Here is a 16,642-nt window from a genome sequence, read left to right as displayed (position 1 = left end):
GCCAGACAGTCAGACTCTGAAGTTTGACTCGAGGCTCCCTAAGGTCAGGGTCTACATCACATCTCCCTCATTCTCTTCCAAAGCATGTTGTAAGGACAGGCTACCGAGTACCTGTTAGTCTCCAAGGACTGTACTATTTTGTATGCGTATGTCATTTCTTTACTATTCAGCATAATCCTAAACAGAGAGTAATATTATGCCCATTTTACAGATAGGGAAACCAAGGCTTTGGGTGGTCAAATGATGGGTTCAAGACCACACAGCTAGAAAGCGACAGAGTCTGTACTGGAACCTCAGTTAATTTGACTCCAGAGTTTCTGGTTTTAACTACTACTGGATCTAAAGCATCCTGGGTTCCCAGCAGAGTTCCTGGCACACAGTAGGATTTCAATAAATTGCAATTAAATGAATGTGTGGATTTATGGATGAGTGATGGGCAAATGAATGGATGAGTGATGGGCAAATGGATGGATGAGTGGACAAATGGTGGTCGGATGGATAGACGGTAGAACTAAGGTATCTGGGAGAAGCGGAGAGTTCAGGAGAGAAACGGGCTCAGGGGAGAATTTGTATGGCACTTACAAAAGCTCATCTTTGATCAGGTAGCGGAGAGAATCAGAGGGAAATCCAGACAACTGCTGAGCCCAGCTTTCCTTTTGCCACTGAATTAATCCATAGGCTTTTCCATGAAAACCCACGCTTCCAATGGGCCACCATTTGTATTACGTACTGGGGCCCGCGTAAGCGGTGAACCAAGGACCAGGAGCCTGATTCCTAAATCTGCCTTCATAAGCAACTTGCTGTGAACTTGAGCACCTAATTCTCCATCTGCCCCATGCAGTGATGGTGCTCGCCAAGCCACTTTGCTGGGTTCTGTTTTCGACCCTGTACCTGAGGTCTGACTTGAAGAAAATTAGCCCATCCTTTCGCTCCTCAGTTACTTCAGAATGATTAGCTGTAAATGTGGGAGTTGTACCCCTTAGAAATAGGAGAAGACCCTGGGCCCTTCTAGCTTGCTTCTGGAAATGGGTTCACTCTGTTGGACAGGCCTCACCAGAGCTCTTCCTTGGCAGCTGGCCTCTCCTGATGGGGGAAGGGTTCCCTCCGAATGTGAGTTCGTCCCAGAGACAGTAACTCTGTCCTCTCTTAGACGCTTCCTGCGTACGGGGGAAAGAACAGCTTCCATCCACACCCTCCTTCCTCCTTGGCAGGCTGCTGTCTGCTCTCCTTGTGAGGTCTCAGGAGCCTGTGACATTATCTGCTATCTCCCAGGAGAGGCCCTGGACCACAGTTGTGAGCCCTGAGATTGATGAATATGCAGGAGGGGCTCCTGTGCCAGGCAGGGAAGCTGCTGAGCTAGGATGATGGGCTGGGCTGGGCCAGCCATGCAGGGCGGGGTGAGCCAGGGCCTCGGCTGGGGGAGGGGAGATTTTTCTCGGGTTCTGAGCACCCTTGGAGAGAAGCCCAGCACAGTTAGGTAGGCCCATTCACCATCCTTAGGAGAGAGAAGCTGTCATTGGTATGTCTGCATTCTCCAGCACTGTGGATTCCAGAGTCTTAGAAATGCCCCTGGCCGCTAAGCATCCCACTGGTGACAATTAACCTGTTCAATACTAGGTCAGCAACTTTGCAGGGAATGTTTGCTGATGGCATTCTACTGGGTGTACTGGTACTACTGACTCTGGTCCCCAGAAAGCCTGACACGTCCCTAGTGGCAGAAGAAAGCTAGGAGCAAATTCTGCCAGCATCACAGAATCCTTAGGCTGAGTGTGACATTTAGAGGTCACCTGGTCCAGCCATTTGCCTGCAGGCAGGCCTGGACATAAACCAGCCTAGACAGATGAGAATCTGTTCTCGCTCCCTGCCTTCAAAAACCTTCACTCACAGAAGGACGTTTCATGTATAGCCTTAGTACCTAATATACCTCAACCCCGAGACAGTTCTTTCTGAGAGCTCATCTGGATTCTACTTGCTCCCAGTGGTTCTTTCTTTGATTTATATCTCAGTGGAGATGGAAGGAAGAACCCTTCACATGTTGCATGCAGTAGTTGCTGGAGCTTGCTCACGTGGGCATTTCCAGAACCCACTGTGCATGTTTCTTCTAACTCTGGGTTCAGCAACATCACCTTGGTAGCTTGTGATCAGCCATGGTAAGAGTATTTACACCATGGAAATGGGCAAGCACCACAAATCGGGGCTTTCTTTTCCCCCAGAAAACCAGCTGTTTAACATATACCAGCACACAACTGGTCGTGGAGAGCAATACTCCTTCACGGAACTCAGGTAACAATTCTTCTCTGTACACTTCACCTTAGTGCTGTCAAGTTATCACTTTAGTGCCTTCAGGTGAAGCTCAGTCTCTGGCAGGACTATGATTTCCCAGCGAGCAGAGGCTGCGACTTGAATTCGCCCACCGCCCAGGACTTTTTCTACAGCAGCTGCACGTCAACTATACACCAGAGGAATGAAGGACACGTATCAAATCATCAGGCTGAATGACTCTAGTTTTCATCGTCTTAGCTCTAATGCGATTCCACGGTTGGAGTCAGGTTTGCCAAGCAGGAGATATGTGTATCTCAGTTGACTTCAGCGTTGTGCAATTCAATTCAAGCTGGATTTATGAGACGTCTTCTCAGTGTTCACCCGGTACTAGGCTCTGGAGCCCCGGAGGAGGGCCTGTTGGTGAGTTTCAACAACCCATCACTTCTATTCGCAAATTAATTACAATTTGATTTGGAAGCTATGCATGCAAGCAGAGAGTGAGGGATCAATATGAATATTCTGGAAGACGTGTGCCTGAGGGATTTTGAGTGGTCATAAAACACGGTGGTAAGAACATGGGTCACTGGGGTCAGAGTGCCTGTGTTCGAACTCCAGATCACCACGACGTAACTGTGCAACCTTGGAAGAGCTGCTTACCAACCCACACCCTGCCCACCCCAACTCAGATTCCTCACTCTAAGGGTATAATGAAATCTAGCTCATAGAGTCGTTATCAGAGTCATTGCACTGATGTTTATAAAGCACGTGGCACATTGCCTGGGATACCGCAGGTGTAAAATATAAAGCAGTTATTGTTTTTATCATAGGGTCTAATGGCCTCTTTTTAAAAGTGAATAAACTGAGACCCAGAAGTGTGAAAATGACTGTTCGCTAATTAGTGGCAGAACTGGGATTAGCAGCAGTAACTAATTTTGTCAGTATAGAGGGAGGTACATGCTTCAGTAACAAATATACCCACAAGTCTCAATGCCTTGACATGAGAAATACTGTTGACTGTTTATGCAAAGTCGGATGCAGATCAGGGGACACTGCTCTGTTCTGCAGCTGCATCTTCTGGAGCCCGTGGTCTCCAAGGCCAGCACAGCAGGGCAGACAGAGGTGGAGGAGGTGTGCCAGGTCCTACTGACTTGGCCAGTCCATTGGTGAGAACCAGTTACATGGCCCCTGCTCAAGAGCAGTGGGGAGGCTAAGCTGGCACGGGGTTGGTGAGCACAGCGCGTGACACACCCACAAGACCGAAGCCATCCCAAGGGGGCATCTGATGAAGCGTTCAATTGCAGAGGAGATACGACGTGTGACCTTCGGTGATTGTCTAGTGAGGGGTAGAGACAAGGGTTGCAGGAGATTAGAGCGGGGCAGATAAGAGAGGACAAAAGGGCGAAACAATGCTTGTTGAGGGAGTAAGACTAGCTCGGGACCTGGGACCAGGACAAGTCCAAGAAAGACAGGTAGACCAGGAGATGTGGATGGGAGGGCATCCCCCGGAAGCAGCATGGACAAATGGGGGAGCCCTCCTGTGGTGATGATCATGACCATCTCCAGCCATGGTCAGCAGGGGGCGGGGCGGAGGCAGAGGAGGACATCCCTGTGATCAACGGCAACTCCCCAAAGCTCAGGCTCCTGCCTCTCCCTCTTGCACTCATCTGGAGAAATTTCCACGGAGCTCAGCTTCCTTCATAGGCCCTGAAATGAATGCCCTCTAGTGAAGAATGGCGTGGTGGGAAGAGGGCTGGATGTGGCATCCACAAATGCAGGTTTTCTGTTCCTGCTTTGGCCCCTGACTCCTGTGTGACTCTGAGCAGCCTCTCTACCTCTCTGAGCTGCAGTCCTCATTGGTGAAAAGAGGAGTTCCTTCCGGCCCTTTACAGATCTGATTTTCTGGGACTCTGAGACCCTCATAGCCATCATTTAAAGGATATTTTGGTGGTAAAATTTTTGGAGGGCCATTCTGGAACTCTCCTCTGGGAAAAGATTAAGAGGAGGCGAGGATCTGACCAAAAATATAGCGGCTTAGACGGTGAACAGGATGGAACGTGGCATATGCTAATCTTTGGTGCGGAGCCAAGCTTACATCGGAACAGACTCAGGATAAAGAGGCAGCCCTGGAAGCTGAGCCCGGTCTCATAAATCTCAGCACTGACATATCAATCCGTCAGCTCAATCAGTTGCAACATTTTTTTTTTCTTTTGGAAATAAATAAAGATGAAGGCAAGAGATACCACCCGAAGAGGAAACCCCAGAAGAGCATGGAGAGTCACACTGCCCCCTGAATCCTGGAGCTGGGCTCTGATGAATGGAGCAGGCTGCATTTGATAAGTCAGGTCCCTCAATCCAGTGGGTTTAGGCTCTTGTTTCCTAAATGGGAACTTCATGCTGTTCACTCATTCAAAGGCAGGATGCTGCCTCAGAAAGGTAATCTATAAATCTGTTATTTACAAAACAAGGGTCTCCATGTTTGTTTGTTTTTAAAAAAAACAACTTATAAATCATGCCTATCTCAGCTAGAAACTTTTCTGGTATAAATTGTCACCCTCTTCCTGTAAATCTCACATTTACAGTCCTTCCTGATCAATCAGACCTCACACGTCTAGGGTGGGAGAGCTGAGAAAAAAGGGTGGGGGGGCCTATGACTGGGAGTGCTGGGAGGGGTGGAGTGGAGAGTGCGGAAGCCCAGGGGTAATTTGTTCCTCAGTTCGCCCTGGGCTCCTTTTATTTATTTAGTTTATATTCTATCTGGCTCTGGGAGTCCACTGATTAAAAAAAAAAAAAAGTTTCAAATCAATAAAATATGCAACAGGAGATGGATTCTGGGCTGGTTTATTAGGCAATTTCCTGTATAGCTCCCTGGGGGAACACATGGCCCTCCACACCCTGCCCGGTTCTCATCCCACGTTAACCCTTGGGGTGCTGCCAGCTGACCTCACGGGGCACAGGAGCCTCCTGCCCCACCCCATGTCCTGGCTGTAGTCTCCACCCAGGGTCAGCTGCTCTTTCCCACACTGGAGGCTTCCAGACACATCCCTGCTGCTGCAGCAGCGTCTCCACCAGTCCCCTCCTTTCCTGCCTCTATTCCTTTAGGAAGCCACCTCCTCCAAGAAGTCCTCATTAACTGACATCTCATACTGCTGAACATATAGGGATTTATATTAGCAAATGACAACAGCAACAACAAAGCAGGTGCTTTATCAGAGGATGAACTAATAAAGGAGAAGCTCTTTTTCTTAGGAGTCACTTCGTGCTCATAGGTAGATGGACTGAGGCTACGTGGATGAGGTGAGACCCGGAGCACTGACGTTTCTCCTGAGGGTGGGCTCCCCTCTGGCTGCCCACAGGTACCAGCAGTTCCTTCCTCTCTCTCAGGCATTAGACCTTCCAAGCCCCTCATTGTCAGAAAGGGCTTTTATCTACCTCTCGCCCACCTGCCCCCTGCCCAAGCCACCCCTCTCTGAGCCACCAGCCCTGGGGAGAACACATCTCCCTCCAGAGCCCTCTCTGCACAGGCTGACTTTTTTAAGAGGGGATTTATTTCAAAGAATGTCTTCATTGAGGAATTGAAGTGGTTTCATTTTAGCTATGGGGGGTGCCTCACTTAATACACTAAATAGCTTTCGGAAAAGTTGTAAGTAAAATGCAAAAAAAAATCCTCTTTAAAAGCACAGATAGAGTTTCTATTAAAAGCAACCTTATGATAAATCCTTTCGTGAAGAATTGCTTTGGTCCTGAGCAGCAGATTTGCAGCTCTATCTTTCTGCTGGACATTTCCACCTAGGTGACAACAATGTTAACAGTACTGGTAGATTGGCTGCTTGTTGTGTGCCAGGCGCGTGCATGTGTGCATGTGTATGTGCGTGTGTGTAATTTTCCCACCGCAACCCTGTGATGTAAGTCCTGTATTATCCCCATTTAACAGATAAAGAGACTGAGACCAAGAGAAATTAACACAGGTAGTAAGTGATGAAGTTAAGATGAAGTTTCATGGCTCAAAGTCAAGGTGCCTGAAATCAGATTTGTCCTATTTCCGCCTTAGTCTGTGTAGACCTGCCTTTTCCTTACCTGTTTGTCTAGCACAAGTCTCCCAATTGTGGGCAGGGCTAAACCTTGGAGCATAATGTCTCTCTTCCTACTCCTTCTTCTCCTGCCCTGCCCACTCGGACAATTGTCAAGTCCGTTGATTTGACCACAATTCCACTCTTGTCACTTCTACATTCCTTTGCCCCTTCCTTTCTCCCCAGAGAAAGGACCACTCTTGTTTTCTTTTGCAGTAGCTTACCAACAAACATCCCTACCCAGTCTCCTTGTGTTGTGCCCGCCCTGCCCACTGTTTGCCAGAGTGACCTGCCTAAAGCACTATGACTCCCGGGCCATGTCCCCTCCTCAAAACCACTCAGGACTCTCTGCCGCAGATGAAGCCCCACCTCCTTGCCCTGGCCTACAGGGCCCTCCAGCCTGTCCTCCGCCCTCCATGGCTCTCCACCCTCCATGTCTACCACTTCCTCCCCCATGCAAGCCTTGCCCTGCATGCTCCGGCCACACCTTGTTTCCACCATTCTTTTTGTTTAGGCAGCGACAGCCATCACTCCCCCTTTCTCTCATTGTTAACGTTGTCCCTGGACTTCTAGAGCTAGAGGATGCTCTAGCTCTCTGGAAGACCCATTACATTCTGCCCTGAATTCTAAACTTGATCCATATTTTGTCTCTCTTTGCTAGCTCCCTGGGGGCTGCTATCTGACTTATCCAATTCAATTACCGATGCTTTGGGCAGAGCACGCTGTAGGTCCTGGGGATACCGAGGTGCATAAGACGTGACTTGGCTCTGATGGATGAAGCATCCTGTAGGGAAGAGAGACCAAAAAGGCACTATTACAATTTCGCATGTTGGTACAGAGCCAGAGGTCTTCACATGGTGTTGCAGGAAGCACAGGAAGGGAGGTTATTGTAGCCCCAGTCTCCTTTGTACCCCGTAATACAGAGCAAAGTGCCCTGCGTTTGATGGGGCTGCAGGGAATGTTTATTTAATTGAATAATTCCTCAGTGACTCTTTTGTTAAAAAGGATTTTTAAATGTTTGGTTGACTTAACTGAACTTGGATGTCCTTGGATTTCAGGACACCACACATTCTCTTGTTGATAGACACCACCCCTGCCTTTTGCTATTATAAATAAAGCAGCAGTTAAGATGTTTATGGACCTAAGTTTTCAATTTCTTGGTAAATAACCAATAGTGGAATTGCTAGATCATAGGTGTATTTGAAAACCTGCTATCGTTTTCCAAAGTGATTGTATCATTAGATCCATTAGCTCTAATCGCTTCACATCCTTTTGTTCTGGTCATTTTAATGGGAACCATTCTAGTGGGTGTGTAGTTGTATATTATGTATATTTATATATATAATACATATATATTATATCAGGTGCTCATACATTCTATTGTGAGCTAATGAGTGATTGTTGGTATATTGTTCTGGAAATGTTCGCAAGACTGTTACATGTGTTCCGTATGTACATTATGAACTCCTCAAGGATATCTCTATTCTACTCCTTTATTCTCTGGAGAAGAGTAAGAGACAGACTAAAATTCCACCCATATTCCTACATCCAAGTAAGAGGGCCAGCCTCTACCCTAGACTCTCACCTAAGCATCGACCACCTTTGACTTAATTTTTCCACTTTGGAGATGGAAGGATGTAGGGGTAATTAAATCTTACTCTTTAGGACCATTCTAAAGCCAAGATGTAGATGATGGTGTTGCTTGTTCATCGCTGATCTTGGGTAGGTCCATTAGAGCCTCCTGAACCCAGTCTCTTTTTCTATAAAATAACTCCTACTCTCAAGTGTTGGTGTGAGATGTGGGTGAAACAATGTGTGTTACTTGCCTAGCACAGTTCCTGGAATATAGTCTGCATTTAACAGATAACAGTGATTGTGGCACCAATACAATTATTGAGTACAACCACGGTGATCACTGGGCGAGGTAGGCCTGGGGAAGACTGTGCTAATTCAGACAAATTTATTTTTCATTCTCAAAAACTGTCATAGTCTAGTAAGGGAGAACTAAGGATAAAGGTGATTTGAGTGTAGTGTATGAGTCCCCAGATAGGGGTAAATAGAACCAAGGGAGCACCCAGAAGGCTTTTCTGGAGGAAGTGACAGCTATGCTGAGAGTTGGAGGATGGCTAAACGTTAGCCAGTGAAGATGGGAGAGAGGGAGCTGCAAGAAGGTGCTCCAGACAAAAAGAATGGCTGTTTTCCAGCAAATTTCAGCGTCCGTGTAGCATGAGAGACTTAGGCTAAGCTTTAGACCAGACAGAGAAAGAGTGGAATTAATGACGAAGGGAAATTAAGACATTTCTTTCTTTAGGACACTTAGCCAACGGATCGGTAGATCAGGCATGGCACTGCTTTGGTGCGGCAGGACCACTTGGGTAGGAAAAGGCTGAGACGTGAATATTTAGTTCAGTAGTTTTCAGACTATTTTTAAAAATCCATGATAACTGTCTCTTTAAATGAAAACTTTCACAGGAAAGCAAAATACAAAAGTAGCGCTTCTCTGGAAGGAAGAGAGTGCTGTTTCCAAACTCTTGTAGAGGGTCCACCTGAGGCCTCCACTTACACTATGGTGGCCCTTGGGACACTTCCAATGGATCCCCTGGATTTCTAAAAGTCGAGCCTGAAGAGCCTTATTTGAAAGCCAAAGAGATGGCTGGCCAGAGAGTGATATGTTCTCCAAGTCCAAGGACCAATTCTGGCATGAAAGCCAGTGATACTTGCGCCACTGCATTGTCTCCTATTATACAAGGGCTTCCTAAAGTGTCTTCCATCATGAGGTTATCCATACCTTTCTAAGATGCTAAGGGAGCACCAGTGTTCTTGCTACTACGGTTGAGTAATTTTTCTCAAGGTGTGTCTTTCACCCAGTGAGAGACAAGTAGATTGTCCAGGGACATTTCCTGAAGCTCAGATCTCCTGGGAATGGACAGACTACAGCAAGAGCTCCCCTTCCTCTAACAGGAGGGGTTGGGCTTTAACTCAACTTCCCATGAGACCGGAGTCTCCCTTCCCCCAGCAGGCTGAATCCACCTTTTCACAAAGTTTCCAGGCGCGAACAGCTGGCACTCTGAGATAACTCCCCACACAGCTGGCGTTTACATGCAGTCTGCCTGGCACCTGGGGCTGGTCTGTTTATCCCGCTCTCTGGTTGCTCTGCTTGTACTATAAGTAGCATCCTTTCCTTAGAGCATAACTCCACAGTCTGATCCATGGTGCCTCGACCCACAGGAACCGCAGGTCTTCTTTTGCTGCCTTTGACTTGTAAGTTTTCCCAATAAAAGTTGCTTCGTCGTCCCCACAACGTGATATTATAATGTTTACCTTCTCCCACCTTGACCCCACCTCTCGATTCCATTCTCTAGCCTTTCTAGTTGGAATTTCCGCTAGAAACTGGGGGTGAAGATAGGGGGAGATGCAACCAGCGGGTTCTCCACTGGAGAACTCTTTAGGGTCAGACAGAACTCCCTCTCTCCCTCTTTCTTTGACATTGTCCAGAAAGACCACTTGCCTTCCAAGAGGTCTCCTCCAGACCCCCCTTTTTTTTGATCAACACCACAATTTATTTGTAAACATGTTATATGTGTCAGTAATCAAGTTGACAACACTTTATACATTTCATGGTATAATATTAACATCATACAAGAAAAAAAGTCCACTGTAATCTGTTACAGTTTTGGTATTTTAAAATCTATAAATACAAATCTTATTTGAAACACTGAAAATAAAAGAGAAACAAACACAAATGGCAGAGAAAATTGGAAACAACTAAAAGAAAACCATATTTCCCCCCAAACAAATAAAATAATCTGATTACATATTTTAAAAGAAAAAAAGAAATCAAGGAAATCAAAGGATCATATATATATATTTTTTTAATTTTAGAATTTTATTTTATTTATTTTTTCATACAGCAGGTTCTTATTAGCTATCCATTTTATACACATCAGTGTATACATGTCAATCCCAATCTCCCAATTCATCACACCACCCCACCCAAGCCCCGAGCCGCTTTCCCCCCTTGGTGTCCATATGATTGTTCTCTACATCTGTGTCTCTATTTCTGCCCTGCAAACCGGTTCATCTGTACCATTTTTCTAGGTTCCACATACATGCATTAATATACGATATTTGTTTTTCTCTTTCTGACTTACTTCACTCTGTATGACAGTCTCTAGATCCATCCACGTCTCAACAAATGACTCAATTTCGTTCCTTTTTATGGCAGAGTAATATTCCATTGTATATATGTACCACAACTTCTTTATCCATTTGTCTGTCGATGGGCATTTAGGATATTTCCATGACCTGGCTATTGTAAATAATGTTGCAATGAACATTGGGGTGCACGTGTCTTTTTGAAATACGGTTTTCTGTGGGTATATGCCCAGTAGTGGGATTGCTAGATCATATGGTAATTCTATTTTTAGTTTTTTAAGGAACTTCCATACTGTTCTCCATAGTGGCTGTATCAATTTGCATTCCCACGAACAGTGCAGGAGGGTTCCCTTTTCTCCACACCCTCTCCAGCATTTGTTGTTTGTAGATTTTCTGGTGGTGCCCATTCTAACTGGTGTGAGGTGATACCTCATTGTAGTTTTGATTTGCATTTCTCTAATAATTAGTGATGCTGAGCATCTTTTCATGTGCTTCTTGGCCATCTGTATGTCTTCTTTGGAGAAATGTCTATTTAGGTCTTCTGCCCATTTTTGGATTGGGTTTTTTGTTTCTTTAATATTGAGCTGCATGAGCTGTTTATATATTTTGGAGATGAATCCATTGTCCGTTGATTCGTTTGCAAATATTTTCTCCCATTCTGAGGGCTGTCTTTTCGTCTTGTTTATGGTTTCCTTTGCTGTGCAAAAGCTTTGAAGTTTCATTAGGTCCCAATTGTTTATTTTTGTTTCTATTTCCATTACTCTAGGAGGTGGATCAGAAAAGATCTTGCTGTGATTTATGTCAAAGAGTGTTCTTCCTATGTTTTCCTCTAAGAGTTTTATAGTGTCCAGTCTTACATTTAGGTCTCGAATCCATTTTGAGTTTATTTTTGTGTATGGTGTTAGGGAGTATTCTAATTTCATTCTTTTACATGTAGCTGTCCGGTTTTCCCAGCACCACTTATTGAAGAGACTGTCTTTTCTCCTTTGTATATCTTTGCCTCCTTTGTCATAGATTAGTTGACCATAGGTGCGTGTGTTTATCTCTGGGCTTTCTATCTTGTTCCATTGATCTATGTTTCTGTTTTTGTGCCAGCACCATACTGTCTTGATTACTGTAGCTTTGTAGTATAGTCTGAAGTCAGGGAGTCTGATTCCTCCAGCTCCATTTTTTTCCCTCAAGACTGCTTTGGCTATTCGGGGTCTTTTGTGTCTCCATACAAATTTTAAGATGATTTGTTCTAGTTCAGTAAAAAATGCCATTGGTAATTTGATAGGGATTGCATTGAATCTGTAGATCGCTTTGGGTAGTATAGTCACTTTCACAATGTTGATTCTTCCAATCCAAGAACATGGTATATCTCTCCATCTGTTGGTATCATCTTTAATTTCATTCATCAGTGTCTTATAGTTTTCTGCATACAGGTCTTTTGTCTCCCTAGGTAGGTATATTCCTAGGTATTTTACTCTTTTTGTTGCATTGGTAAATGGGAGTGCTTCCTTAATTTCTCTTTCAGGTTTTTCATCATTAGTGCATAGGAATGAAAGCGATTTCTGTGCATTAATTTTGTATCCTGCAACTTTACCAGATTCATTGATTAGCTCTAGTAGTTTTCTGGCGGCATCTTTAGGATTCTCTATGTAGAGTATCATGTCATCTGCAAACAGTGATAGTTTTCTTCTTCTTTTCCAATTTGTATTCCTTTTATTTCTTTCTCTTTTCTGATTGCTGTGGCTAGGACTTCCAAAACTATGTTGAATAATACTGGCGAGAGTGGATGTGCTTGTCTTGTTCCTGATCTTAGAGGAAATGTTTTCAGTTTTTCACCATTGAGAATGATGTTTGCTGTGGCTTTGTTGTATATGGCCTTTATTGTGTTGAGGCAGGTTCCCTCTCCCTCTGTGTCCACTTTCTGGAGAGTTTTTATCATAAATGGGTGTTGAATTTTGTCAAAAGGTTTTTCTGCATCTATTGAGATGATCATATGGTTTTTCTTCTTCAGTTTGTTAATATGGTGTATCACAATGATTGATTTGTGTATATTGAAGAATCCTTGCATCCCTGGGATAAATCCCACTTGATCATGGTGTATGCTCCTTTTAATGTGTTGTTGGATTCTGTTTGCTAGTATTTTGTTGAGGATTTTTGCATCTATATTCATCAGTGATATTGGTCTCTAATTTTCTCTTTTTGTAGTATCTTTGTCTGGTTTTGGTATCAGGGTGATGGTGGCCTCATAGAATGAGTTTGGGAGTGTTCCTCCCTCTGCAATTTTTTGGAAGAGTTTGGGAAGGATGGGTGTTAGCTCTTCACTAAATGTTTGACAGAATTCACCTGTGAAGCCATCGGGTCCTGGATTTTGTTTGTTGGAAGATTTTTAATCACAGTTTCAATTTCATTACTTGTGATTGGTCTGTTCATATTTTCTATTTCTTCCTGGTTCAGGCTTGGAAGGTTATACTTTTCTAAGAATTTGTCCATTCCTTCCAGGTTGTCCATTTTATTGACATAGAGATGCTTGTAGTAGTCTCTTAGGATGGTTTGTATTTCTGCGGTGTCTGTTGTAACTTCTCATTTTTCATTTCTAACTTTATTGATTTGAGTCCTCTCCCTCTGTTTCTTGATGAGTCTGGTTAATGGTTTATCAATTTTGTTTACCTTCTCAAAGAACCAGCTTTTAGTTTTATTGATCTTTGCTATTGTTTTCTTTGTTTCTATTTCATTTATTTCCGCTCTGATCTTTATGATTTCTTTCCTTCTGCTAACTTTGGGTTTTGTTTGTTCTTCCTTCTCTCGTTCCTTTTGGTGTAAGGTTTAGATTGTTTATTTGAGATTTTTCTTGTTTCTTGAGGTAGGCTTGTATTGTTATAAACTTCCCTCTTAGAACTGCATTTGCTGCATCCCATAGGTTTTGCATCGTCATGTTTCAGTTGTCATTTGTCTCTAGGTGTTTTTTGATTTCCTCTTTGATTTCTTCAGTGATCTCTTGGTTATTTAGTAATGTATTGTTTAGCCTCCATGTGTTTGTGTTTTTTACATTTTTTCCCTGTAATTGATTTCTAATCTCATAGGGCTGTGGTCAGAAAAGATGCTTGATATGATTTCATTTTTCTTAAATTTACTGAGGCTTGATTTGTGACCCAAGATGTGATCTATCCTGGAGAACGTTGTGTGTGCACTTGAGAAGAAAGTGTAATCTGCTGTTTTTGGATCAAATGTTCTATAAATATCAATTAAATCTATCTGGTCTATTGTGTCATTTATAGCTTGTGTTTCCTTATTCATTTTCTGTTTGGATGATGTAAGTGAAGTGTTAAAGTCCCCCACTATTATTGTGTTACTGTCAACTTCCTCTTTTATAGCTGTTAAAAGTTGCCTTATGTATTGAGGTGCTCCTATGTTGGGTGCATATAAATTTATAATTGTTATATCTTCTTCTTGGATTGATCCCTTGATCATTATGTAGTGACCTTCCTTGTCTCTTGTAACATTCTTTGTTTTAAAGTCTATTTTATCTGATATAAGCATTGCTACCCCAGCTTTCTTCTGATTTTCATTTGCATGGTATATCCTTTTCCATCCCCTCACTTTTAGTCTGTATGTGTCCCTAGGTCTGAAGTGGGTCTCTTGTAGACAGCATGTATATGGGTCTTGTTTTTGTATCCATTCAGTGAGCCTGTGTCTTTTGGTTGGAGCATTTAATCCATTCGTGTTTAAGGTAATTATCCATATGTATGTTCCTATTACCATTTTCTTAATTATTGCGGGTGTGTTTTTGTAGGTCCTTTTCTTCTCTTGTTTTTCCCACCTAGAGAATTTCCTTTAGCATTTTTTGTAGAACTGGTTTGCTGTTGAGAAATTCTTTTAGCTTTTGCTTGTCTGTAAAGCTTTTGATATCTCCATTGAGTCTGAATGAGATCTTTGCCAGGTAGAGTAATCTTGGTTGTAGGTTCTTCCCTTTCCTCACTTTAAATATATCATGCCACTCCCTTCTGGCTTGTACAGTTTCTGCTGAGAAATCAGCTGTTAACCTTATGGGAGTTCCCTTGTAGGTTATTTGTCGTTTTTCCCTTGTTGCTTTCAATAGTTTTTCTTTGTCTTTAATTTTTGTCAATTTGATTACTATGTGTCTCGGCGTGTTTCTCCTTGGGTTTATCCTGCCTGGGGCTCTCTGCACTTCCTGGACTTGGGTGGCAATTTCCTTTCCCATGTTAAGGAAATTTTCGACTATTATCTCTTCAAATATTTCCTCAGGTCCTTTCTCTCTCTCTTTTCCTTCTGGAACCCCTATGATGGGAATGTTGTTGAGTTTAATGTTGTCCCAGAGGTCTCTTAGGCTGTCTTCATTTCTTTTCATTCTTTTTTCTTTAATCTGTTCCACGGCAGTGAATTCCACCATTCTGTCTTTCAGGTCACTTATCCGTTCTTCTGCCTCAGTTATTCTGCTATTGATTCCTTCTAGTGTAGTTTTCATTTCAGTTATTGTATTGTTCATCTCTGTTTGTTTGTTTTTTAATTCTTCTAGGTCTTTGTTAAACATTTCTTGCATCCTCTCGATCTTTGCCTCCATTCTTTTTCCGAGGCCCTGGATCATCTTCACTATTATTATTCTGAATTCTTTTTCTGAAAGGTTGCCTATCTATCTCCACTTCATTTAGTTGTTTTTCTGGGGTTTTATCTTGTTTCTTCATCTGGTACATAGCCCTCTGCCTTTTCATCTTGTCTATCTTTCTGTGAATGTGGTTTTTGTTCCACAGGCTGCAGGATTTTAGTTCTTCTTGCTTCTGCTCTCTGCTCTCTGGTGGATGAGGCTACCTAAGAGGTTTGTGCAAGTTTCCTGATGGGAGGGACTGGTGGCAGTCAGAGCTGGGTGTTGCTCTGGTGGGCAGAGCTCAGTAAAACTTTAATCCTCTTGTCCGTTGATGGGTGGGGCTGGTTTCCCTCCCTGTTGGTTGTTTGGTCTGAGGTGACCCATCACTGGAGCCTGACCGGCTCTTTGGTGGGACTAATGGCAGACTCTGGGAGGGCTCACACCAAGGAGTACTTCCGAGAACTTCTTTTGTCAGTGTCCTTGTCCTCACAGTGAGCCACAGCCACCCCCTGCCTCTGCAGGAGACCCTCCAACAGTAGCAGGTAGGTCTGTTTCAGTCTCCTATGGGGTCACCGCTCCTTCCCCTGCGTCCCGATGCGCACACTACTTTGCATGTGCCCTCCAAGAGTGGAGTCTCTGTTTCCCCCAGTCCTGTCAAAGTCCTGCAATCAAATCCCACTAGCCTTCAATATCTGATTCTCTAGGAATTCCTCCTCCCATTGCCGGACCCCAGGTTGGGAAGCCTGACGTGGGGCTCAGAACCTTCACTCCAGTGGGTGGGCTTCTGTGATATAAGTGTTCTCCAGTTTGTGAGTCACCCACCCAGCAGTTATGGGATTTGCTTTTACTGTGATTGCGCCCCTCCTACCATCTCACTGTGGCTTCTCCTTTGTCTTTGGATGGGGGGTATCTTTTTTGGTGAATTCCAGTGTCTTCCTGTCGATGATTGTTCAGCAGTTAGTTGTGATTCCTGTGCTCTCACAAGAAGGAGTGAGCGCACGTCCTTCTACTCTGCCATCTTCTAGGATTCCATATATTTTTTTAACGACATAAAGTTACATCTCTTTAGACCTATGTGAGAGGTGAAATTGTACCATATTAAATTCTATTTCCTTTTTTATATTTCTTTTTCCCTTGGTTTCTAAAGTTTGCCAACTGTTTAAGCTACATTAAGGGCAGAAAAGAGGGGAGGTCAGACCCCTTCTTGAGTGGTGTCTTCAGATAACCAGAGACTTTCAGAAGAGAGGTTTCCATGGTGGAGGGGGTAGCTGTGGGCTGGAAGGAGTCTCTCTCTGACTTACCCATCACTCCTCTCAAGCACCCCTCCCCCACTATAACATTTCTCACTCTACACATATTTGTCTACTTAAGGATTTTCAGTCATAATATAGTCTCTGAAAAAGCAGGGACAATATTTGTTTCACCCATCACTGTACAACAGACCTAGAATAGTCCAAAGTTATTACAGTGGCCTCTAAGGCCCTACCAATTTGGCCACCCCATCCCCCATCACCTCTCTGGCCCCTTGCTTCTACTTCACTGCCCCTTGCTTACCCTTGCTCTGCTT

Source organism: Eschrichtius robustus, chromosome 11, assembly GCF_028021215.1.
Source record: "Eschrichtius robustus isolate mEscRob2 chromosome 11, mEscRob2.pri, whole genome shotgun sequence".
Classification (NCBI taxonomy): domain Eukaryota; kingdom Metazoa; phylum Chordata; class Mammalia; order Artiodactyla; family Eschrichtiidae; genus Eschrichtius; species Eschrichtius robustus.
This window is presented reverse-complemented; position numbering follows the sequence as displayed.